Below are 26,092 nucleotides of genomic sequence, written 5' to 3'. Positions count from 1 at the left end.
AATGATGAAATAGTATTTATGTTCAGGTAAATTTTTTGCTATTTTATTTTACTTATAAAAAATAAGACTTTTTCTATAAATATTTTTTGAAAATTTTTGTAGAAAATAGTAATTTTCGCTAAAAAACTGTAACTAGATTTTCCAAGCTCTATTTTGGTTACTAAGTCACATCCATTGGGCCTTAAAAAATTAAAAGGTCTCAAGCAAAATATGTTTTGCTTTAAGATTATTGATTAAATAATTTTACTTATTGCATAATTTACATTTCTTCACATTACGAATATATTTCGTATCGAAATATTCTCCTAATTAGTTTTAGAATGGATTGTTCTAAGTTAGAGCGAAATAACGATACGTGTGTTCAATAATACTATAGTGCTTAATCAACATAGAACACCAACAAAAATCCCTACACGGACAGTGTCAGGATAAAGGGATGCGCCGCTCCCGGATAAAGTGGCACAGCGTCCCCGGTGTGATAAACAAATCCCAGGATCAAATAAAAAACGGCGATATAAAATTGAAACACACGAATCGGATATGTCCTGAGAATAAATCAGGATATTTCTCCTCAGCGTGTGGTCCATACAATAAACATAGGGACGAGCGTTTGCTTCCAATGCAAACGGATAGGGGGAGGAAAAAAATGATCGGGTCAATGTGAAAAAGGGACCTATGGGGCCTAGAAATATGTGACTGCGATGCATCAAACGAATTCAATATGTCATTCGCGTGGGGTAATAAATTATTACACAATAATATAAACAAGGGCTCAATGGCTTACGAATTTACAATCCCGAGAAATGGGGACTGTTTCAAATATTGACCACAAAGCGAATTTTTGGAATTACACATTGAGGTATTTTTTTCATTTATTATTTAAAAGTACACATAGAGAGGTATTAAATTCGTTAAAAAAGGAATTTATTGAAATTTTAGGGTAAATCTAAGTATGATGAATTTTATCACATATTTGTATATTATTATATAAAAATAATTAATTAAATGATTCAATATCTACAATTAAACAAAAAAAGGACTTTTTATTATATTTCTAGAAATTATAAGAACCACGATTTTAAACTTAAATGTGTATATTATAAATATAACATAAGCATATATATTTTTTTGCTGGAATATAACTAATAGCCCGAAGGTAGCACACTAAAAAACAGATTTTCGAGCTTACAAGAATAGATTAAAATATTCAGAAAAAATAAACTTAACAATATTACAAAATAAATAATAAGATAAATTTAGAAAAATATTAAAACCCTTTACAATTGTTATTAGAGATAAAACAAAATATTTAAATTTATTAGGTTGAAGATATTATACAACTTACTTGATTTGGGACTTAAATTTATTTTTTAATTTTGAAACCAAATTTTGTGTTTATATTTAAAAAAAATTGTTGTTAAATACGTATAAGATATTGATCTAAATATGTATAGTATATTTTGTTGAATACGCGTAAGATATTTATGAGTTGAAGTAGCTCATTAGAAAATTTGCAAAACCTAATATGTACAATAGATTTTAATTAATCATCACGAAATTCGCCCGTGTGATTAAAAAAATGTATGGTAAAGCTAATATTGAATGTTAGATTGGAATCATAATTATATAATAATTATTAATTCCGATCTCCCAGACACGATAGAAATAGAAAATCACTAAGGTCCATAAGGGATTCGAAGCCAGGTCTTTTAGGTAAATAGTCAGCGACTTATACCACTCGTCTAGCATGTATGTACATTTAAGTTTACTTTTGTCGCAATTTTTTTAAATAAAGGTAGTTTTAATTATACGTGAATAGTATTTTTTGATTGAATTTAAAATTTAAGTTAAAATATGTAAAAGAGTTTGTTTATTCATTTTTGACTGCAAAGTGGGTTTACTCTAGATTCCGAATCTCGAGCTAGACCAGTGGATGCGAAAAGAGAAGCGGCGGCTTCTTCAATTTTCGCTGGTTCGAAGTTGAGTCGGTTTCCTCTTGGTTATTGTCCAAGATGAGCCCTTGAAAAACTGATGTCTTGAACTTCGAAGTAGAAGATCATTGAAAAATGCCAGTAGTACCAGAGAAAATCTCAGACAAAGTAATGAGAAGTACCCCTTAGACTTAATTTCGAAAAAGGGTAGTGTATAACTCGTTTTTAATTTGGCGTTTAAAATTTTAAATGCAAAATGGCAAATAGCATTGCAATATGTATTACACAAAAAGGATATATTTTATAAATACATTAACAATATTGTAATTGTTTGATTCATATTATCAATATTTTTCTGCGAATGTAGTAAAAACGTCTCCCAATTAGAAAAAAATCCCAGATGTATCTCAATTTCTAGAAATATTTAAATAGTTTTGTAGTAAGTATACGTTTATTTTATATCGATAATTAATATTGTAAATTTAAAAAGACTTTGTCGTAACTTTTTCATAATATATTATGACAAATAAAAAAAAACATTGTAGAAATCAAAAAAAGTTGGTAAACCAACTGGTATAAAAAAGGTTGTACGTCAATATAAAATATAATGTTCAAGTATTGAGTTACATATTTATATATGCGGACATGTACCGCTCGTAAAATAGCTAAACTTATTCTAAGAACGTTATCCGATAGGTTTTGATGAATAAACGCGGGACGCATAAGGGATATATCTACTGCTAAAGGATGTATTAGATTATATTATAAAAAATTCATACGAAGCAAAAAATACGCACAAAAGGAAGATAGCCTCCATATCAATACACATATCAGTATTAAGGTTTCAATAAGCATATAAAAATTCCACTCAGGTGCAAAAGTAAAAAATATTATATATTATAAAGTTTATTTCAAAATATTTTTTTATATTAAAATATAAACAAATTTTGAACGTATAAAAGTACATTTTTCGCTCCTAAAGACTAAAGTGATTTTTTTATTATAAATATATGTATATGGAAAGCCTTTGCCATTTTATTGGCAATGCTTTGTGTTCGCCATAACGGAAAATGTGTGGCATACGTGAAAAATGAAAATGTATTTGCATAAAAGTTAAATGTAAAAGGTATTTGATATTTGTTTCGCCAAATATAATATATAATACGTTTTTGAGTTGTAAGGTAAAAGACAGATATTCGGCTAAAACAAAAAAAGTATAATATATCTACTCAAACTGCCTTGAGTATAAAGCATATGAATAGGTATATATGGTACGAAAATATAAACTTTTATTATTTGCAATAAAAGGTAGATCCCTATGGCGTGACGCACGTATAAAATTAGGCAAAATCTGGGCTTCCAAGCTTTTTTTATTATTTATTTTCCCAGCGTGGGTCAATCATTCAATGGGGAGAGTCCTTATGTAGGTTCACTTTTACGATAATAACCTTCTCGTGGAATAACGACGAAATACGCCAAATATATTATTTATTCTCAATATTTTTTATCATCCGCCATGATGATGATGATGATGCTTTACTTTCAAGAGCTAAATAAATATTGTAATTTAAAATGGTATACAGAAAATACTTTTGCATATGAAGCTGTTGAAAAAATAATCAAATAAATAAAAAATAAACATAAAGTTGCTGTTAATTCAAAGACCGTTAAATTCTCATTATTTTTTGATGATGTAATAAAAATAACTTTTGATGGTCACTCGTAATGAATTAATTGAGCAATTTCCTCATATACAGTAATTTCTCATTACTACGTACACAATTTATATCGTTATAACTTTTTTATTTAGCTTTTATAGGATAATCGTTTAAATCTTTCAAGTAGGATCATTTTTAGATTCAGAAACGAGGTGTGCTAATTTAAATGAGTCATAATTTATGTAACGCAAAAAACTTTTATATACATATATTAAAAGTATATTCACAATGACCTAATTTAGCCCATATTTTATTCCAATTATTTATACTAGATAATAATAAATTAAAAATTGTACTATGAAATTTCAATACAGCGAAGCTCACGGAACCAATGAATAAATTTTGGTATACTGAAAATTCGTTATATTGAACGTAAGGAAGATGATATATTTTATTTTTAATTATCACATTACTACAACATCGAAATAACCTCTTATAAGGTTGACAGATAGTTTTTTGCCCATTTTTAAGGATACCGTATGAAACAATAAAATTTGTGAAAAAAATGTTTTATAAAAAAAGTTTGAGGGTCAGCGAAACACCTGTAATGTCGCTTTTGAACACATCTGTCACACACCACGTCAAGAACAAACTGAATTTGGAGAAATATTGTGTAAAGTTGCAACGTCATTCTTAAATTCGGATCAAAATATTTCGTTATACTGAGATCAGTCTTCGTTATAATTAAAACATTTTGTATGCAAGTTTTTCGGGGACAAATTAAAGATTCGTTATACTGGGAATTTTGTTATTTCGGTATTCGTTACAAAGAGATTTCGTTGTAATATTTTTTAAAATAGGTTTGTAACTTTACTAAATATTATTAAAACAAAAAATATCAAAATGTTTTCAACATAAAAAATAATATTAAAACGTAACATTTTGTATCATTTAAAAGTAGGTTTACAGTTTAATAAATAATAATAATAATAAATAGCATCGGTTACACATCCGCTCAAAAATATTACTGATATGAAAAAATATTTTGTTACACCTTACTAACGCTACAACACAATCGATCATATATAGTTAGTGCAATGTGAGTGATTATAAGTCATTGATTGTGTTTTAGGGTATTTTATGTGTTTGAGTGCCAGTTTTAACGCTGCATAACACAATTATATCATAAATTTAAATTTTCGTAATAAAAAAGTTTTTTGGTGACATCATAAGTTACTTTATAATTTAAAAAAATATTTCTATGTTTTATGTGTAAATATAAAAGTCAGTTTTTAATTACATTTACTAATGAGAAAGAAACAATAAACTAAAGATATCAAGCACCTAATCTGTTACTTTAGACCAAAAGTGCGTTTTAAAAATATTAATAATTTTGAAACCTTTGTCTTTTTTGATTAAAAAATATTTTGATTTACATCTTTTTTAAAGTAAATGTTTTTCTGCGCAGCATTATATATTTTAATAATTAATGAGTGTAAAAAGTTTTCACTATATTTAAAATTAATAATGAACTAATGATATTTAAAATCTATAATAAATGATTAATATTTAAAATCCATAATAAAATAAAAAATATTTTTAATGTTGAAAAAAATATTTTGAATAAATATTGAAATTTTATTCTGAAACTTTTAATTTAAAAAATATTTAAATTAGTGTTATACATTTTTGTGTAGTTTAGTTTCAAAGGCGTCAGTAAGATGGATTTTTGCAATACTGTGCGCTTAGTAGTTGGTTGGTAATGAATAGTACTTATTTTGAAACTTTGCCCCTTTTTGTTTAAAATACTTTTTAAAGCAAAGTTTTAAAAATTCTCTAAAAACTAAAACTTTAAATTGCCAACGTTCGCCAAAATTTAGGTACATATTTTTTCTGTATAGAGAAGCTAATACATATCCACATTATTTATATTATATTTTAAATATATAAACTAAAAAAATATTTTAAAAAACATTTTTTTTTGTATTTGATGATTTTTATACATATTTTAATAAATTTTATACAATTTAAATCGTTAAAATAAATTTCGCTCGTTAAAATCAATTTCGCTCGTTAAAATCAATTTAGTTCGTTCTCAAGCGCGGGACTTCCCAAATTTGCTTTGACAGTTCTTCTGTCAGATCTGGCAAGAAATATGTTATAATCGCGGGATTTTTGTTACAAAGTGACAATTGAAGATGATTCAAGTGATGCAGCATTTGAAATTATAGACAAAACTATAAATTGCGGGTGTGCCAGTAAGTGTTTAGTTATAAATGAATAATATAACACGGTTATTCTAACAAAATTACTATTGACTTTCCAGGATCTAATATTAAAAGACAAACAGCGGTGATTTGGCAATTAAAGGTATACATACCGAAGTTAATTAAACATATTACAATGCTAGTAATAATAAAAAATATATGACATATTGTGACAATTTTGTAGAAGATGAAAAGATGCCAATCTACGTGTTTAATCCTCTACAGTACATCCATCAATTGTGTTCTTTGGTTGTCGTTTAAATTTAATTTATGGATTATATTAGTAGTAATAATGTGTTCAATGTTTACTCTTGATAGGAGTCTTATTGTTTTTTAATTATTTTTCAGAAGCAATGATGGAACAATTTGATGACCTATATGGCTACAACGTAGAATTGGTATATATAAACAAAGAGTTAATCTTCTCGTGTTGAAGTCACTGTCAGCAAGTATTATCTTTTTATATAGAACATACTACATAAGTTTGATGTAACTGAATATCTTAAATTTGGCTATTCAGAAAGAGGAATGATGGCACAGAACAAAAATTGTACATATTTTGCCACATCGGAATTAAAAATAACCCACTCTTAGATATTTTGGCTATCGATTATTCCAGGTATGCAATCACATATTTATAATCATTGTAAAATGTCGTTTATTAGATAACATCCAAGAAACTACACATTTATAAGCTGTCCGACAGCGCCGATTTGATCGACATTAACTTTCAATCCTCACATACTAAGGATATATTACACGTTCATGTTTAAAACATAACTGGTTAATTTAAAATTCTTAAAATCTAACGTATATATGTATTAAATCGGAAAGCAATGATAATGTTTATGTAATATAAAAGTAAAACTCACTTTTCGGCCTCGGAGCCCGGCGACGGGATTTCAAAATTTGAAGATTTCATTACAAAGATTGTTTTATGATTGTTTATCTAATTTAATCAATGTATTCTTCTTATCCTCAACACATAATGTATATATTTAATTTTCATAGTTATAACACACCTAGTTAATTTGCAATCCGATTATTTATAAAAGCAAAAACTCACTTTTAGGCCTCGGAGCCCGTCGCCGGGAATTCAAAATTTGAAAATTTCATTACGAAGATTATTTTATGATTGTTTATCTAGTTTAATCAATGTATTCTTCTAATCCTTAACACATTATGTATATATTTCATTTTTATTCAGTCAAATGACGAATTAATGAAAATTATTGTCGCGTAGCAAAATTTTATTTTAAAATAATAATTATTTAAAAGTGTTGTCACGGTACTATCTATTTGAATTTGAATGCTTATTTTTCATTGGTCGACGCTATTTGAATATTTGAATGCTTATTTTTGATTGGTCGAAACAACAGAACGCATTACCGGCGGCTCGAAAATCAATCGGAACAAATTCAATTTTAATTTTTATTATTATTTATTATTATAATTAAATATATTTCCTTTGTTTACGTGTATTGTTACACACTGTTAATACAAAGCGATACGATTTACAGAGTATAGAATTGAACGGAGAATGTTTCATTGAAAGTTATGCGCGTCCGGAAGCGACGACGGCGGCTTAGAACAATTATATATAAGATTTCCTACTTTTTGCCAAAAATCTGTAAATGTATACAGTCCATTTATATTCCAATTTATGTAATAATATTAAATTAAACTATTTATAAATTTTTAAATGTTATTTAATTACAGTATTTAGGGCATAAAATTAGTTTAATTGCCGATTTAATATTATATTACTATAATCTAATATTAATATAGGATAGCTACAAATATTTTTAAATAATATAAAAAAATCTTTAATTAGTTAATATCTATGTTAATGGTGTATTAATTACCAATTAAACATTCTTATCAAAAACTACCTTAAAAAAATTCAGTGATTTTGCTTTAAAATAAAAACGTATTATGTATCTTTACACTGTAATATAAATTCTTAATTTTAATTGAAAGCATTTTAAAACTTTAAGCGTGCTTATTATAAAGGAAATAATTTATTAATTTGCTTGTAGTTGTTTAAGCAATAAGTTTATATTTATAAATATTATATACATATTTTTAAAATAAATGGCTTTAAAATATTAAAATGTTAAGAGCTGTATTGTAGTGAAAATAAACATATTCTGCTTTTGCCACGTTATAAATGTTTAGAGAAACTGTTTCAATTCAACGGAAACGATTTTTTTATTATTTTCTACGTCAGTTTTCATATAAAGAATGAGGAACACATCTGATGGTGTTAGTCAGATGTATATGGTGGGAATTAATCTCAACAACAGCAATCAATGCATAATGGGTATTTTAAAACAAAATCTAAAACTAAAATGTAAAATTTAAAATCCTCTCACTGGCAAAATGGGTGTCTCGAATTAAAATTTAATCCTTCAGGAGGTCGAGAATCTGTTTAAACACGCTCTACTTTAATAATTATTATGGCGGCGATAAAAATGGAAATTTATGCTTATGTCTGAGATTTCTCGCTTCACTTACTCGAAATGATAATTATGAAGAGAAACGTAAAAACTTTCTCACAATGCTGCCGATTATGGAATTGGAAGTGGGATTAGCTACAATTAAAAACCGTGGCGTTGAAAACATTTAATTTAAGAGAGAAAATTGTACAAACTTAAGGCATTATTATATATAGGAAAGAAAAAATATGAGTGGCCTATTAATGCCGATTATTCACAATTTATTAAGGAGAAAATTAGCGACCTTTTTGCCACAGACACAGATTATCTCGTTTATTTCAAATTAGAAGATCGGTAAACGTAAGCTTAATTGGCAAATAGTGTATTAAGGCAACGACGGTTATTTTAGATTTTTCACCTTTTACCCACGTAAATAAGTAAATCATTGGTTGGAGAAAAAAGCGTTGAAAGCTTTGAAATGTTGCTTAGGATAATTGCAAAACCATATATTATTACTGTTCATATACTTTTTTTGCAAAGTTTAGTATATAGTGTAGTTCTTGATAAATGTTTCTGATAGAAGTATTATTTTAATTGAAGTGAATGAGGTGCATATATATGCGCTTAAATATTATAGTTGAGATGTGATAATTTAAGGGTAGAATTAGATATTTTTTGGGGTTCGTCAATTGAACCATCCTATTTTCCATAATTTGATAGTGTTTAGCGTTTTAATCGTTTAATAAAAAATAGTTTTTTTCATTAAAATGGAAATTTTTTTAACAGCTTGAATCACATAACCACAAATTTATTTTTTCTTTAATTGTATAAATTAATTAATAGTGGAACTTATAGTTTATGTATCTGTTATCATATATTAATATGTTTTCAATTTTTTGTCGTATGAAAAATGGTCGAAACTATTAATGCCGCTAACAATTATTATATATTTCCCGTTTCTTGTGTTTATTGGTTTAAGATACTATCACTAATTGTCTACTAAAATGCTGTTTTATATTTACATATACAGTTCACATTAATTTCAACGTGAAAACTAGGTAATTAAGTTCTTGAAAGAAATAAAATTATTGTTTAAAAATTAGTGCTACAATGTGTAAAGCTTTGCGTTTTTAGTATTCGTCAAAAAATGATAATGTAAAATTATCAACTATAACAAAAACCTATTTACAACAATAAATGACAAATATTGCTTTGATAAAAAATTTGTTTATACAAAAAAATAGTGTGCATTTTTGGTAACGATTTTTCTACAAAAAATACATTTTTTACATAAAAAAATCATAATTATCAATTTAAGCGAATAATTTTACTGGATATTTTAACAAAATTATATCTAATAATATAGAAAAACAATGTCTAAAAACTGCAATTATAAAGAAATATTCCATGTGAAACAAGATATTTTATATTTTTTTAAAAAGTGGAAAATTATTATAAATACGTATATAACGGATTTACACAAAGAAAAACAAGATTTTCTTTAAACCCTTTTATTAAAAAAAAAAATTAAACAAAAGCTGTAGAGAAAATTATGTAACTTGATCTTTCAATAACAATTTCCAGACACAATATAGCTGTTCATTATTTTATTTATTAAAATTTACGGATTTAATATATTTTTTTAAACGAAACTCAATCGATCCAATCATTGTGGAAAAGGGTTAAAGGTTTAAATACCCCGCATTAAAAAGGAAACTCAAACACGCGTTAAAACGTTGACTTCATTAAAAATCTGCGAACCAGGGTCGGATGCGTCGTGGAACTGAAACATAATTGATACGTTGTGGCCCGCGGGCGAAGCGGTTCTAAGGGTCGTTACGCAACCACCGTATGTTTACCCAGCGGTCAGCTCTTTAATTATTTTCCCAGGTTGTTGATCAGTGCTAACATAAAACAGCTCCAAATACGAGTTCATTGCAAAGCGTCTTATGCTGGATTAGTGGTCCCAAAAATAAAATGTTGTATTATATTTTTGTAATTATTATTATATCCGAAAAATGTCATTATGTAATAAGAGAAACGTATGGTGTCATTAATTTGAATGTGTATTATTACTGTCATTTAGTGCTTTGATAAGTTTTAGAAGCGTTATGCGGAAAGCGCAAACGTTAAAGTTTCCTAACATAATGCGACAAATCTGTGATCACACGTCGCGTTAATTTAACGAGGTCTGCAGCGTTAAAAAAACTAGGTAGATGGAAAATAAAACCGGATAGAAAGTTTAACCTGCTAGATTGTGAAAAGCTCTTTAGTTTATAGTAAAGTCGTGCTTAACGCCGAGTGGGCCAGTTCAAAAGTAGGAAAAATCCTTTAAGGCATAAAATAAGCAAATAAAAGTAAGACAAAAAATCTCTTTTAAAAGTATGCAAACCAAACTAAATTTTCAGAAGACAGTTATTTTTAGAGAATATATGTAGTATATAAAAATTTTCAACAAAGCGAGTGTGTATTTTTTCAATTAAATTTTGAGCGAGCTAAATTATAAGCTCTCAAAAGATACGTTTTCAACTTAGTAATTTAATATGATTTAATGTACGAGACGTTATTCACGGCTTTAATTTTTAATGTCATGAATATACGAAAGATATTTGTAATGTGAGGATACAGAGATACAAAACGTATTTTTTTCTTCTAATAACAACACCTCTACTGCGGTAGTGAGTGTGTCTTTAAAACAGCAGTGGCAATTTGAGATTGATTAAGTGATCTATTTCTTCGAAGGGAAAAGAAAAAATGCTAGCAAAAGTATCGGTCAAAAAAGTAGACGAACTTCATTAAAAAGAATGGGCTTATTTTGATAAAAGTCAATCTCATAATATAAAGCTATATAACTATTTTCTAAACTTCATATATTTAATTTACGACTATACCTCATAAAAGTAATCAACTTTATAAACTATCGTGTTAAATTCGCAAACAAACAAAATGTGTTTGATATTCTTATCAATTTTTTAAATGAAAATCCTGTAGCATCAAATTAAAATTTGATATCTCTGTAAACATATTCAGTATAATAGTACAAAGTTATTACATACATAAAACTAAGGTTTCACAAAAGTGGAAATGTATATATTGCAATTGCTCATATAACAATATATTACATTTCAGTTTTTTTACTAGATACATTTGCTATGTGAGACGTAAAACGGATGTAAAGTGCTCGCGTTACATTTTACGTGTCACTTACATACCACATAGTAGAAAGAGCACACCGGGCCAAAACTTTTTTCGTACATTGGAAAACGTCCAGCCAGAAACTAGTTCAGAGTTTGTTTTTCCACTACACATGGCAAGCGTTTTCGATCGCGAGTGCTTGAAAGTTTAATTGGGTAAAAGGATTATTAAAATCTAAATAGATTAAACTGTTGAAACAAATAGTGATACTATTGTAAAAAACACTTAACTTGTCACTGTTTAAATTTAAGATGGAAAATATCACTTTTATTAGAAAAAGTAAAAAAGGTCTCTCAGAAATCAGTTCATTTTTATTAATAAGAAAATTCCTACAAATTATGCTGGTTAATGATTCCCTCGTATCGCATCGACAAGTGTACTTGGTAAAGAACTTTTTCGAGCTGTAGGGTATATACACAATCTGGTTTTGTACCCAAGTATAGTTGCATGTACCGCTTGCAACAAATAAACATAGAAATCCGACAAATTAACGATTTGTTAAATAGCATTAATTTGTTCTCATTTATGGAAACATTGTTTTCTAGGTACAATTGTATATTATTTAATCAAATTGTTTCTGTGAATATATTTAATAATAATTTGTGTAGGGTGCATGGGCTGTTATGCTCTGTATATGTATTAAAAACAAGAAAAATAAATAAATACAGAAAACCAAAACACACATTATTGAACAAATTCATGGACCACAAAATTCGATATTGATTTTTGTGCTTTTTATAAAAAGTTAATAGCGAAACTTATTTTACGTTACACCTAACATTTCGCAGCTTTTCATGTGGTTATACACGTGGCGCCATTTTTAAGCTACAGTGATTTTACAGATTTCTGGATTTAACACATACTATATTTTAAGATTAGACTCGTGAATATGTACACATATAAGCGCAAACTCAGTTGATTTTACGAGTGGATTCGGCTGCGGTATCACTGTCGTTAGACGGCGGGTATCAAGTAGTTAATTTTCACATTCCGCGACTTTGAGTGCCGCATTCGTAGATAATTTTGCTTACACGATATAAGTTATTAAGCCCTGTGCGTGTCTATTAATAGCATGGTATAACGTGTAAAACAAAGTTTACGAGCGGCCAGGATTATTAAAACAAGTTGACGGTAATTTGATAAGACCGCGTGTTTATGATCATTTATCTGATAATGTGTGTATGTGTGTGGAAAGCGCATTTTGGCTTTCTAAAGATAATTAAGAGGAACAGTGCGGGATGGGTTATGGCTATGAAGCCATAGTGGCCGGTGTACCGCACAAGATTACACCACGAGCACCTGGCGAAACGACCCTTTGCGCCATTAGCATGGCTTTTCGGGGTTTTCGCACACGACCCTCGTGATGCTGTGATAGCCGTGTCAAGATGAAAAAAAATGTATATGTAAAATCAGTATTTTAAGAACTATCTCACGCTGTTTTGTATATTTTGAAAATGATATCATCACGGACATTAACAACGTATCTATAGTTGCATACATATATACACTTATTTACCTTACAACAGATTTAACTATATACATGCGGACTATTTTATTTGTGTAAATGGTAATAGCGGAGAAAAATAATTATAACCATCAATGAAATATATCATTTCTCACAAACTCTGATTTTAAAAAGGCATTTGATTAAGTCAATCATGATTTACTCATTAAAAAACGATCCAATTTAGAATTACTTAATTGACAGATATCAGTTTGTCAGGTGTAAAAACACATTGTTAGAAGTAGTGGAGTACCGCAAGGAGCTAACTTGGGTCCTTTGCTGTTTATATTGTTCAATAATGACATAGAGACAGCAATGAAACATTTTTTTATTGTATACAAACGACTTGAAAATTAAAACGACAGTTGTCGAACGGACAGTGTCTGAAACTTTTGAAAAGCTTGCCAAAAATCGATACTATCAATTATGCTATAGAGCTTCTACAGAATCATTGTAAGGAAAAAAACATAATGTAGGGTTATGTAGATGTAGGCGGTTGATATGAAAAGGTGATGCTTATTAAAATTTTACTAAGAATAAAATGTAAATCAAAAGCTAAAAATATAATTTTCGCAAAAAAACGATATTTCTTGTGTTTTGCTAATTATGGTTTTAGTTTTTCGATGATGATAGGTAGCTTACTTTTTTCAATTAGTTATTTGAGTTTATATGCAAATTAAGGTCCTATATTTTTTTTGGTTGACGGTAATTTGATAAGAGCGCAATTTTGAAATAAAATGCCGTCATATAGACACAACACGATTAAATTGTATTTTGATTAAGACAACGGTTAAATCAGGATATTTATGATCAGCAATTATAAAATAAATATGTGCCATTGAATTCAATTTATTTAAGATAGAGAAAAACACGATCTAAGATACATACACAATCTACAAAATTTTCTTCAATGGCAGCAAGTTACTTTCCATACTACTAGAGTGGTTGTACAGAGTATACTTTGATGTTGTGTCAATTGCGAGACTCACAAGATTAAACAATGAGCACCTGACTAAACGACTCTTGACGCTATTAGCATGGCTTTCAGGGTTTTCGTACACGACCCTCGTGATGCTCTGATGGCCGAGTCAAGGTAAAAACGTAACCTATTATACGCGCATTACGCATATAAATAAATAATTACGAGTTCCGTAAAGCAATATAAAGTAATGTTTGTCGTTCGTTCTCTATTTCAACCCCCTTTGTATAAAACAATAACTACCCTTTGTTCCTGAAACTTTTTCGAGTCTTTCGCAGTGTAATTTAAAAAAATACTTTTACAAAATACGTTCGTATATATACATACGTGTATGAATATTTATGCCCGTATGCGAATTTCATAAGGTTTATACGCGAAAATATATTTGTGCACGCTCGTTTTATAAGATGTTTCAGGTGTACGACGCCGACATGCGGCGTATATTGAAAATTGCCGAAGCCAAAGTCACGTCTGAGCTAAAATGTTTTATTGGTCCGTTTACGTACAACTATCAATCACTTGATGTAAGTTTTTAAAAATGACATGACATTTAAGATTAACGTTTTAGTTTAATGTATTTAACATAGTCAAAATTTATTGCAAATGGTCATCTGCAAATGCGAACTTAAATTTGATGTACTTGATCGTTAAAAATGTTACATGTCGAGAATTCTGTTCGTTTATTTTCTAGGAATTTGCCTTTTGCAGTTTAGTTACTTCCAATTAGAGATAAAGTAAAAGTTTCACAATTTCACAGTAAATCGAATTTAAAAAAATATAAATGTATTCTGCACGTGCATCAAGATAAAAAACACGCTGCTAGAACTGCAGCTCGAGTTCAAAAAATATATCCGCCGTAAAGGTTTGTGGGAATAGCGATTTAATTTATTTTTAAATTTTATTCAAGTAAACTTTAACCCGTTCTGCACATATTTTTACTACCATCAGATGTGACACATTTTAGTCGATTTCATTTTATAAACGTTTTCTCAACTTTATTAAAAATTTTTTGGCGTATTTTTTTTATTTTTTTAAAAATTAAATTAAATTTTTTCGTGTTCAGTGCAGACTATTCATAAAAGATAATTACTTAGTCGCTGCAAACATAGTATTTACTCCTTGAATAAACAGCAGCAACTAAGAAGCATCTGTAAGACAAGCGGTTCCTAATGTATACGCCGCGGCGCACTGGGGAGCCGCGGTTTCCATAAAGGGCCACCGCTATTACGAAATTTTCATAGGTTTATAATTTTAATTTTAAATTCAATGTTGTACAAAATAGTTGTTTGCATAAGCCTCTAAAAACGGTGTCTTACTGTTATCATTTTTACTTAACCTTTTAATTAAATCAAATATTTGCTATTTCGCAAAGTGCACTTGTAATAATTTGACGTTGCATTCAATAGGAAAACTTTAATTTAGCAAGTTGAAAAAGCTTAGAAAGCACATGGAGAAGACAAAAAAAATCTTTCTGAATTATTTTCTTTGCTAATAAATAGGCCATTGATGTTAATTACAACATCTTTAACACTGTTCTCACTGAAAAGCTGATAGATTAAAATCAGACTGCAAGAAGCATACATAACTTTAATAATTTACCATTAGTAAATGGCCTTATTTTATTAGTTAATAAATCAGCTACTCATGAACTCATTTTAATTACAGCTTCATTTTTATTATTTTATTTTTGCTAAAAAAATGCGTTGTGATAAAAAAATCCGTTTTACAATTTTCTGTAAGTGTCGAATGCTTAGTCTGGTAATGGCGAAGTATATTGTATTCTTAAAATACAGTTATATTAAAATGCCATTGCACAATAAACATAATATTTTGTTATCTAATTATATAAAATATTTTACACTTCACTTTGCTATAAAAGCACGACATTCAAAAACCACTACTTAATGATTGAAATTAAAATGATGAAAAATATGCGTTGTGATAGAAAATTCCTTTTTAAACTTTTCTTTCTTTTCTAGGTTGTGAACATCGTGTCAAGTGCTTATTCTGGCAATGTCGACATATATTGTATTCTTTAGTACAGATATAATGTCAACGCTCAATAAATATTTTATTGATAATAAAATATTTTACATTTCACTCGGTTTTAAAAGCACGACAATCGAAAACATTAGTTTCTTATTTTTTGTCTTTGACAATGACAAAATGAATATGTCTCATGATGTCACAATGACACTTTAGCTGTATATACAATACATATGAAAAATATGCACTAGCAAATGGAAATATTTTATTAAAAACATAGCTTCTAGTCAAAAGTTTAAGAATATGTTATAGCTGAGAAAAAAAAGCAGATGAATCCGGTTATAAATGTTAGTTTATATAGATGCACAAAATAAAATAAGTATATCTAACTTTCATTTCGCTCAGCTAGTCATTTCTAAAAAATCAGAAGGGTTGTCACCCATACTTAATATGGAATCGTCATCCATGCGATGTGTGTCCAACGAAATATGAAACGTGTTTTTCAATGGGAATATGTGTCATATTTTTTGTAATTACATTAGATACATTAAAAAGTATATAGTTTTATGGCACATTCAACGTCAAACGTATCCTTGGCTCACAGGCTGATGTGAAAAGGCGTTTAATTAAAAGGGTACAGTGCGCACATACGTTAAACTTCATCTTTAACGGTCTCATTTCGCAAAGTTACACTTTGTGTGCGGCGTTCGCGCACAAATTTACAAATAAACACATAAATTGGCCAAACTGCGACCGTTACGCGGCGATAAACGGTTAACGGGTCACTTTACAGAGTCGCGACTCAATCGGATTGAAATTAATTTAACGCTTGGGGCACAATTTTCGAGCATGTTTTGCAGCTTTACGATCGTATCCGAAAAGGGACATTTTTCTCTCTCTCTTTCTCCTATAGAATTGGTCGTAAAGCCCAAAGACGATGAGAAAATGGTAAGTGATATAAACACACAGGCTGTTCAAAAGGTAGCCGAACTTTTAAAATAAAAATGTCTGAGCGACGTTCGGTTTATACTTTGGTTTGCTATGGTGTTTAAAATATTCTTCGCTGACAATTCTAAACTAAATATATTTTAATACAATATTTTTTTAAATTTAATTTTTGAATCCATTATGGTTCTTTAACTTGGTGAAAAAAATTCTCCACCTCTTCCTGACTGACTATTAGAGATGGAGGTATCGTGCAAAATACAAATATCTGCTCTCCCATAGCACCATCAAAAGCAAGTGATCATCAACCTTGATGTGTTCAGGTCTCCGAAACTGTAATGTTCTGATCAATATTTTATACATTAGTATTTTGATGAGACGAGATAAAATCATTGATGTTACTGTGGTATCAGATCAAAGCTGATACTATTCGTATTTCTATCTCATCATTGGGATCATTAGAGCTGTATCAAGTACTGAGATACAGCTATCGATACATTCAAAAGTGTGCTCATTTATTTTAATGATACCAGAATATTCTTTCCCTCAGATTAAAATTAATAAATATTTTTTTGGCAGATGACTCAAGAGCATTGAAATACTATCTTGCTACTGTATCTATTGAAAAAAATATATCAAAAATAAATTAGTTCATCATATGCGGCGAAATATTTTCGGCAAATAATTTGCCTAGATTAAGTTATCCATATTCTTTGCAAATAAAATACCGTTTGCAGCATTATGATATAATCATTGATTTTTGGGCTCTACCGTTCTGTGATTTTCGAGAAACTTCAATTCACGAGCAGCGTATTAATTAAACTCTGTTTTAAACTTGAGAAAAATGTTTCAAGATACTCATGAATTCGCAAAACAAATCAATGGACTTTGTAGACGAGGAATTTATTTTAAAGATCATCTTAAATAAGTTGTAAATTAAAAACAAAAGTAAAAGTTCAAAATATTTTGAACAATCGTTAGGGAATCATATAGAGTTTTAATTTTCCCTATTTTAAATTTTTATATAGTAAAAAAAAAATATTTAAAAAACACAGGAGCTTTGCAAAGTCGACACGCCTATTTTTCACTGCATCAATATCCATAACATTTTTATAGCTTATGGTCGATTTGGAAAAAGCTTCGTTAAACGGAAACAATTTTACCCTTCATTGCGAAGAACAAACAAAATTTTGCACAGACGAAAAAATCATTCCATTAACTGGCTGCGTAATTTTAGAGCTCAAAGTTTAACAACGCATAACAATAATCGATTGAAATAATACTGAATTGCTTTCAGATAAAAGTTATTCGCTTATCTGGAAACTAATGTATATAGTTTATATTCAATAAATTATATTTTTGCAATAACAAAGAAACAAAGATCCACTTAGGACTGAAAACATTTATATTGATAATATTGATCAATTTGTCAATTATGTTACGGATTAAAGCAATATTTATTTAACAGAGATATTATTGTAACGTTATTGTTATAGTTCGAGAACTACAATAATAGATAAGTAGTATATGATAGTTTAATTAAATTATGCAATATTATTGGCCGAGTATAATAATATATCTTGTAATATATACTACATAAGTATAAACAATCGAGCAATTTAGTATAGCTACTTAACCAATGAATCTGTAAGTTAATCTCTTGACTAGATTTAACTTAATTTAGATTTTGAAGTATACAATTGAAACAAGTAATAAATGCAGTATTTAATAAACGGTAATTAAGACATGAAAATTATTTAAGCCAAAAATATTTCTTAACCAGAGTAAAACCTTCAAATATAAAATTTGGACCCTTGGTGAGCTTTCAGATCTAGATATTAAAATAAAATATAATTCAAAAGGTTTTTTTTATTTATTTAAAATTAATAAATAAATTAACCGCATTTGCATATTAATTAAAAATTAAATTAAAGTAGTATGTTTATTTATATATTTCACTAAAAGATAATTTAAAATGCATCAAAAAAGGTGTTTTTATATAAGCTTTTCAGCCAAATACCCCTTAGATAACTAAGCCTTTGAGACTAAAGGCTCCCTTAGACCCTTAAGGCTCATCTTGTTTCTCTGGGTTTATACGAAGGCGTGAATAAGATATCTTGCACATAACATATTTAACACATAAGGTGCATATTAATAAACATGAATGATATAATTTAAATATTAATTTCATGTTAATTTGTCTTATACTTTATTCATATAATAAATATGTAGATTCGTGTATAATGCATAAAGGTAGCTACGACATTTTATTAAGGGTTTAAACCAAGCTAAGTATATATACCTGCGACTATTTTTATTATATGTTTTATTTATAGTGTCATGTTCCAAATATCTCTCCCGGTCCTTAGCTGTGCGAAACACTTCTCCGGCTGTCATTCCCATCCGTAGACATATATATTTCGTCCCCACATCTTCTTTATTTCGATCCACTTTATACCTTCAATTTTTTCCATGATTAAGGTATAAAGAAGCTCATATTTCGTACCTCGAATCATGCGTCCGAGGTACTCCATCTTTCTCCATTTGACGGTTGAAAAGAGCTGTTGATCGCATTCTATCATAAAGAGAAATCGATCATTGAAGACTCTCTTAATACATGAATCTTTCAACAAACGTCTATAAAGCCAAATTTTAAACGCTTCCAGTCTATTTATTGTAATAAAGTCCAGATATTTTATGCGTATAATAGATTCGATCAGACATAATACTTTACGAATTTAATTCTGGTCCGAATATGTAAGTGCTTGTTTGCTATGTAAATATATAAATTACAAAAATTGCCTTCTAGCAATTAAGATACATACTTTAATCTCTTCATTTTGTCCTAATTTGAAATGCTTCATCCTCTCTATTCTATCTTTGTCTAATGATAATCTTACTGGGACCAAGAGGAGCTTTTTTAAAACCACAAATTTCGTTTAATCGGTGTTTATTCGTAGGTACTTTATTAAAGATTTTTTATTTACACTAGTCAAATGGTCTCAGCAAATATTGCCGTGTCATCAGCATTATACATATTGTTAATTTTCTACCCGCTGATTTTTATTCCTTTCTGTCTCTGGTGTGGTTCTTTAAATATGGTTTTGGGGCATAAATTAAAGAGAGCGAGCAAAATAATACATCACTGTCTGACATCTCTCTGTACTGGAATATTTTCGGTTTAATCTCCCTCAATGCAATGATTGAATTAAATTCAGATTCCAGTGATTTATATATTCATGACCGTTTCACAACAAGTAAATATTCTCTCAATGACGGAGCATGTTTAAAATAAAAACGAAACTCTGGGTTTTTTCTGGTCGTAACGAGGGCTGTGTGTGGTCTAAATCCTTTACGCTATTGTCTTGTTTCCTTGTTGATGGATGACTATTTTGGTAGCAGTAAGTTTACTTAAATTTTGAGACAAAGATCCTTTCGAACGTGCTGATATGCGTGTGGTCGCTACATTATGAATAGCATGAAAGTATTATTTATGGATTCCAAGAGAAAAAGGGCTACTTTGAAAGGATTAAATTGTATCTCTTGGAACTAATTGAAAAAAACAGGTCGATTTATGTGTAGAAAATATTTTACTGAATATGATATTTAACCATTAGTTAAGCCTATGTTGTCTTAGCTAAAATAATATTTTGAAAAATATACAATGCTGTTTTAATACATCGTAGAAGTTGGGGCATTAAGTCAAAAATTATAAGTGAGAAAAACGGATATTAAATACAAACTCAAATTAAGCAATGTTAACTGTCTTACATCAGAAATAACCGAATCTGTAATTTTTTAATATTAAGAAAAAATTAGCCCTAATTTGTTTGAGAAATGATAATTCTATGGATGCTCTATTTTTATTTGCGAGATAAACTCAAAATTAATAAAAATATTTACACTAAATAAAAATATTTATATAATAAATATTTATGTAGTAATTAAACGTAATAGCAAATTAATTTTGATAACTAGTTCTCGGGATATTCTTAAGAAATTTCATCAAACTTCAACTGAACAAGAATCAATAATTTAAGCTTATATAAAGTTGTGCTTTATTATCATTAAGATAATTTAAAAAGAAAAATATGTAGACTATTAATAGTAAAATCGCAAGGCATGACAAAACACTTTTTTAAAATTAATTGCCAATTTTGTTTTCTAATTTATTTTTGCTATTTAAATCGGCTTATTTTTTCTATAGATTTATTATTTTATTTTTTGCATTGTTGATACAACTATAAAAATCATCTTATCAAGGTTTATAAATTGTAATTTTAGTATTTGGTAGAACTTTTGCATTTTTTGGGAGCAAGGCTTTGTTCTATGATCGTCTATATTAAAAAAACTCATTTGAATAATTTACTCTGGCTTTATTTAAACTGAAAACTGAAATGCGTCCTTCCTTAATTTTATTTTTGAGACTATCCTTTCTCCGACAAGGAATTATTTAAAATTTAGTGACGGTGTAGGGTTTCTATTTGAAAATTTAAATATTTACGTTATTTTTTATTGTAGTGGTTTGGTTAAAACTAAATTTTTAAATAACAATAGGGAATTATTTATATACAATTAACACAAAGCTTAATATTATTTGTGGCATTTTATTATAATTTGAGTAATATAAAGAGTACTGAAATTAATACGAGTTAGATCAACAAATCATATAGATATATATAGGTGAGTATATATTATATATACCTATATATATATATATATATATATATATATATATATATATATATATATATATATATATATATATATATATATATATATAACATAATACTAACCGTTAATTTGTACAACTTTTATATACTCTCTAATGATTTCATAATAGGTACGAAACCACTATTATTTTATAATTAGCCAGAGACTCGTTATATTGCTTCTTATGCGCTCAATGCTCTTATTTAAGAATCATTAGCGTGTATCCTTTTGTTTCGGGCGTTAGAATACATTTTGATTTGGTGGAAAATTTGCATAAAAGAAAATCGCCAAAACCTTTTTGGTCCGTGTTATTACACGCCGGTGCGCTAATAATACCCCAGGAAAATGCCAGTTTCCCCCAAGAGGGTCACAAATTAGCGTTTTATGAATAAAAAAGTGAAGCCCGTGGCATTGAATCTATTATGCGAAAAGGGGTTAACTCCATTGTTTGGTCTTGTGGACTTTTTCACAGCCGGGGCGGGGTGTTTTTTTTGCTTATTGTCGCGATCGCTAAATCTGAAAAAAAAGTTTCCCTCACTCGGTGAAATGGTGGGTAAAAGCGAACGTTTCGATCTACATTATTTTCCCTTTGGCCCGTTGATATATCAGTTTTATCTCGATTCACCCGCGACGTCCTCCCACCCGTTTAGGGTATATTAGGTGGAAAGCTCCGTCGCGTTCGAAAGAAAAGTTTCATATGCGAATGTGTATTGGAAAAGGTCAAACACTTTTTGAAACGATGGCTATATTGAATGTCCGGATATTCGTGATACTGCATACGTGTATAAGAATGGGGAAAATGAGGAAAAAATAGAGACGAAATCATGTTTTCGAGAATAAAACGTAACGGAAACGAAATATATTACCTATTTTTATTAAATTTAAAATAGTATATATAAATATGTGTGTATAATATATTATATATTTTTATGCACAACAATTCAATTTCAATATAACTATTTTATTTATTATATACATTAAGTGGCATAAAAATTATCAAAGATTTTATAATTTATTAATTGTAATATAAAAAGATATCCCAATTTTAAGTGCTTTTAATTATAACATTGATCATTATTTTATTATATATATTTTAAAATGAGGTATTAAAAAAACATTACATATACGGATTACCATATAATTTTATACAAATGAAATTGGCAGAATGTAAAACTAGGTTAACCAATATTCACGATTTACGTTATTGAATATTGGACGATAGTTTCATTACGTGTATGATACGTATCAATATTCTATTAGGCTCACGTGTAATTGGATTACAATTATTACCTTTCGAATCACGTATGATCGTGAATGTGATCGTTTCCAAACTTTTATACGTATTGACATATCGATATATTATACAATATTATATTATATATATGTAAGTTTTATGATTAGTTTTAATATACATAAGTAATAATATCAATGAAACATTTAATTTAATAAACATAAACTTGCATTAAAAATATAGTAAAAATTATACTAATTGGCGGTTAACTTAATAATTGAAATAAGCTCATTTTAAGAACTTCTGTTGCTGTCTCACTGGCATGAGGTACCGTAGCTACATACAAGTAACACTAATAAGTAACTAAGTAATTATTAAAAATACTAAAAATAAAATGTATATTATAGTTTTTATATTATTTTAAAATAAACTACAATAAATTAAAAAGAAAATATTCTAGGAGCACATGAATATACCTATTCTAAAATAAACTATAAAGAACTAAAACTATAAAATAGCTAATATCTGAATGATTATAATTTATTTATTTAACTTAAATTAATACCATTGTGACATAACAAGTTAACTCAATGTGTCACAATTGTCAAAAAGCAATACTTTATAAAGGGTGATGTAACTTTATTTTCCGAACTTTTTTCATCGATACATATAGTGACATCTCATATATTTTTTACATATAGTGACATTTTTGCCACTATATAAAAAAACTATATATGTATACTAAGCGCTTACGGCAAGATATATTCCCTTTCGCTCGCTCGCATATTAAGTGACGAGAGTGAGTGAGAAGAACTGGGCGTGCGGAACGCATGTTACGCACATCCTTATCTCTCACTCACTCTCGTCACATACTACGCAAGCGAGCGAAAGGAAATGCATGTAGCCATATGCGCTTGATGTATACACGTCCGATATTGATTAAGCTAAACTAGCGACCGAAGAGCGAAAGAGAAGGACAGAGAAGATTTATTTGGTAACACATAATAAGGCGTTTGTTTTTAATTTTTTTACTGTATCACGCCTTCTGTTTCTATTCTCAATATTTCTACATCAAATTTAATAATTAAATAAGTTTAACCTTTTACTTCAAAAGGTTGATATAATAAAACAGTATTTAATTTTATACTAAATTTGTTAAAATTCCATGAATCACATAAAATAATTTAATCAAATTTCTGTCGTAATGAAAGAAACATTTAAAATTAAGAGGTGAATTTTAATATACTATTTTCGTATAACATTTTTTATACATGATAATTATATGGCATATTCGAACAGTTAGTGTGTAGGACAGCGACTATTATTAATGTAGTTTAACAATGCTAACTTTAAGGTTCGGTCTGAATTCATGATGAATTACGCAATAATTACGCGGTTAAACGTGAAGGTTAAGGTGTGTAACCTGTTTTGTAGCATTTAAGAAATACGTCCACTCCATTACCATTGTAAATCAAATTTAATTAACTTTATAAAATTGTATAACAAAATTAGCGATTTTCCGACGAAAACGGAACAAATTGAGTTTACCATAGCGAAAACAAATGTTTTCATTAAACATAATCTATCAACGTTTCAGTAATTAACCCCAGACTGAAATTAACAAGTTCAACGAGCAAATGAATATATAGTAATATAATAGATGTACATTTTAATGGTTTAAATTTGTGAAGGGGATATTGAGGCAAACTCTTTAGCGTATGAGATTTTACAGGGTGGCGTAATTTTTTTTTTAAATATTTAAAAAATGAAATTTGTAAATTTACAACAGTAATTAAAAATTAGTATTTATAACAGCACTTTCTGATGAAATTTCAGGATTCCAGTACTCGGCGGTATGGTATAATGGGTTTTGGTATGGTAAATTTAGCGATCAAATTGCTGGGGGGTATTTCAATAATCGTTATTTCTCGTTCATAACTTTATGTATTGTTAATTAATCTATGATACGATAGCGGCGCTGCTAAAAAAATATGTAATGCATAATATAATATTAAGCTTATATTATCCAGGGTATTACGAAAACCATTATTATAATAATACTGCTAACGGCGTATTATATGTAATACATCATCATGTATAGGTGAATTTTATTTGAGCTTTCGTCGTTCGTACTTGATTAAATAACGAATATATTTTTCACAATTCAAGCAGGAAAAGAAGAAAAAACTTTTTGCTGAGTTGAATCGGAATCTATTGAATGGAATATTGGGGTGGCAAAGGGAGTCGAACAAAGGTTTGTTGTTTTACAACAATTCTTCTTCGATGCGAGGAATATGTTTTTGTGAAATATGGCAGTAGGCAAAGCCGTAGTTAACGATTTATAGGCTCGTAGAAATTTATAAAATATTATAAAAATATTTTTGAATAATCTATATTTAATGATTATTCTTACAAAACTACCCTTTCACGTTAAAAAAAGGAAATATATATATAGTTTAAAGTACATTTAAAACATGTATTTATAAACAACAAGATTTGGTCCTTCAATTAAAATTGATATAGTGTTTATTATGTGCGATGGTTCGGATATTATGAAAAAAATTGAATACTTCTTTATAGACACCAGAAACTATGCTTTAATCATTTAGCAGTTTTTTTAAGTCTTCTGTGTTTAAAGGAAGATATGAATTTCAGTTAAAATATAATAAATACGATCAATATGCGACTAAAGACGATCATATTATGAATATGTGAATAACAACTAATACTCTTATGTTAAAAATTTAGAGGTCTTGTATTATGTATGCAAAAGACAACATAAAAAGAATTAACTCCATTCAGAAAATTGTAAAACTATTTAAAATGTCTCAAGTTGATGAAAAATCATCGATAAAATAATAAAATGAAAATGCTCAAAAGGCGCTGATTGCTCTGATTTTCAATTATATGTGAAATAGCGAAATAGCGAATATCTTAATTTCAATTATAAGTTTAGACGCTAAAATATTAAAGGCAGAGTAATAACTCGTTAAAATAATATTTATAAAATAATTAAGCAAAAATATAAGATATTATTAACCGCTAAAAGAGGTGCATAATTTTTTTAGTAAAAATTTGTAATGAAATTGACTGGTAGTTTCATTTTGAAATATCTATATATATTTTTATGCCCTGGTATAAAAGATTTTCGAGATACAGGCTTTTAAAGCTGTTTGCAAAAAATATAAATACAAAGAAGTAAAATAAATGTTTCTAATGTTTGAAAGCAGGCAAAATATATATGA

At 28.4% G+C, this 26,092-nt stretch overlaps 1 protein-coding gene and 1 long non-coding RNA gene across 5 annotated transcripts in view; one reads left to right on the top strand and one right to left on the bottom strand.

The window, feature by feature from the left end:
• LOC148235850 (uncharacterized) overlaps positions 1–26,092 on the bottom strand; it is a 330,699-nt gene that overhangs the window by 25,021 nt on the left and 279,586 nt on the right. The gene's annotated exons all lie outside the window — the stretch shown is intronic.
• Positions 3,933–7,431, top strand: LOC148235851 (uncharacterized). 4 transcript variants are annotated; one of them, XR_015809297.1, is made up of 4 exons: positions 3,933–5,959; positions 6,041–6,105; positions 6,205–6,305; positions 6,377–7,431. It is a non-coding gene; the product is annotated as an uncharacterized LOC148235851 (long non-coding RNA). The 4 variants fall into 4 exon arrangements; XR_015809295.1 differs by having other exon boundaries at positions 3,933–6,105; XR_015809294.1 differs by having other exon boundaries at positions 6,041–6,305; positions 6,377–7,429.

The sequence above is a fragment of the Plectrocnemia conspersa genome, unplaced genomic scaffold, assembly GCF_051122295.1.
Source record: "Plectrocnemia conspersa isolate PC_06_02 unplaced genomic scaffold, ASM5112229v1 ptg000004l, whole genome shotgun sequence".
Classification (NCBI taxonomy): Eukaryota; Metazoa; Arthropoda; class Insecta; order Trichoptera; family Polycentropodidae; genus Plectrocnemia; species Plectrocnemia conspersa.
This window is presented reverse-complemented; position numbering and strand designations above follow the sequence as displayed.